This window comes from Phalacrocorax aristotelis, chromosome Z (genome assembly GCF_949628215.1).
Source record: "Phalacrocorax aristotelis chromosome Z, bGulAri2.1, whole genome shotgun sequence".
In the NCBI taxonomy this organism is placed as follows: Eukaryota; Metazoa; Chordata; class Aves; order Suliformes; family Phalacrocoracidae; genus Phalacrocorax; species Phalacrocorax aristotelis.
This window is the reverse complement of record NC_134311.1, coordinates 1,355,937-1,358,195: the sequence shown is the minus strand read 5'-3', so window position 1 is coordinate 1,358,195 and position 2,259 is coordinate 1,355,937.

Below are 2,259 nucleotides of genomic sequence, written 5' to 3'. Positions count from 1 at the left end.
TGTGTTTTATGTGCGTGCTTTTTTTAACAACTGTTTAAAGAAATTATGGAAAATTTTTAAAGAATTTACTAGGGAAAATTGTACTTTGTCAGTTCTGCGGACTGCTTTCTGTAAAGACACGAGCCTGTGAGATGCACTTTGTCATCAGCGTTAGGCTTACGAAAATGCAGTTTGTGAAACTCTGTGAAACAGCAAAACACATTGGAAAAACAAACTTGCGACTGTAATTCCTTGCAACAACTCCTGGTATCACGGACCGTCCAGAGATGCATGGTGCGCGGCGGCAGGTTCGCAGGTGACGGGGGAAACCCCAGGGGAACGCGCCAGCTCGTGAAGCGGAGCTGGAGCGTCAGGAGGTCGGGATGCTCAGGAGGTCACAGGCTGTGGTCAGATCCCGAGTCAGTATCCATAGCCTGGTACTTTTTGTGTCTGGTCGCCTTAAAATGATTATTTGAAAAGAAGACGTTGGCTTGTTTGTTAAAAGCCGACCTTTGGCTTTTGCAAGTTAGTTATTATTTGTGTGTGAGTGAACGGAAGAGAGAAGGCGAAAGCCCCCGATGCCTTCCTGCCTCCCTTCGCAATAAACAATCTACCTGTGCTGGTACAGAGCTGAGCCTATCTAAGTCCGAAAGAGGTACGTTTATCAGTGCGGTCACATTCAGGTGCTCTGCCTCAGCTACGCTGATGCGTCTGCGTTAATGCAACAGGAATCGAACGATGTTGGCTGCCTACAAAGGGAAAAGATCTGTCTTTTGATCACGCTGAACGAGTTGGGCGGCACGAGCGTTGAGTTGTTGGGGGGCGAAGGAAGCCTGGAATGCCAGCGGGTCCACGTGTATTTATTAGCTGTAGGCCCATCCACGCAGCCTCATGAGATTTACCTGAGATGACCGAGGGCATCGGCCCGGTCGGCTGAACCTTTCTTGTACCTTCAGGTGTCTACAAAGGCAGGAGGGGTACCTCTGTCCTGATGAACAAAAATGGGAACTGTTTCTGTAAATACAAGGTCCTGGCGGTCACTGGGGAGGTGAGAGACTGCCACGGTGAATTTGCCAACAAATCACATGAAAACAACTGTCTGCTGCCTTTGTCGGCATAACTAGCCTAGGCGGTAAGGAAGGTGCAGTGGGGGAATCCAGGCTTTGAATGCACTTGGGCAAAGGCCTACCTGATCTCATTTTAAGCAAGCTGTGGAAATAGAATCTGGAACAAATTACTCTTAAGTTCGGTCCATGACTGGCTAAAATCAAGCTCAGTATTAGATACCAAAAATTAAGAAGTGGGGAGGCTGATCAAAGAAGGTCTGCAAGATTCGGTGTAGTACTGCTTGGTACTTTTTTTCTTAAGTAATTTGAATGCGGAGTAGGCATTTATTAAATATGGGAAAATGCACCCTGGGAGAGCTATCAGCACTTCTGAGGATAGGCTGAGATTCAAAGTAGTCCTCATGAGTTGGAAAAATTATCTGAAATCAGGTAAAATTCATCATGGATTTGTTAACGGTCAAAATAAAAGGGAAAGGAAAAAACATATTAAAATGACGAACAACAGACTGGGCTGTGGTTTTGCAGAGGAAAAGCTCCACAGACCTGGAGGTTTTAGAGAACCAGAAGCAGAGTATGAATCAAAAGCACGATGCGGTGACGAAGGAAATGATGTTCCAGTGTGGCTTAAAGGAATGTTGTATGTAAAGTGCAGGAGGCAATTATTTTTTTCTTCTTAACACTAGTGAATCCTCAGGGTATTGTCTCCGCTGTGGGTTTTAAGGAGGACGTAAGCAGATGGAAGGATTCAGAGGAAAGTAATATATAAATAAATGACTTGTGAATCATGCTAGGTTTGTTTCAGCTGCCCAAGAAGCCTTGACAAGTTTTCATGAATCAGGGTCGTGTAAGAGCACGGCAAATGCTGCCACTGAGAGCAGAAAAAGAAACGTCTTTGGTTCTCAGCAGGGCTGATCTGATGAGCCATTTGGAGGAGAAAGAGCCAGAAATGGCTAAACATTAAAATAGCCCGTCAAGTGTCTAAACTGTCTCTGGAACTGATTAAAAATAAGTTGATAGTATTTGTCCAGAACGGCTGCGGTCTGCATGGTCCTGCAGTGGATCGGGGCGGACCGAATGCCTGTGGGATGCTCCTTGCAGCCCCTCCTGCGGGCTGTTTTGTTTCTTAGTGAACAAAGTTCCGTCCCATTCACACGTCAGTTTCGGCTTTACCCACCTTTACAATAACGCCTTAGCAGCAGCAGTAATTATGCGT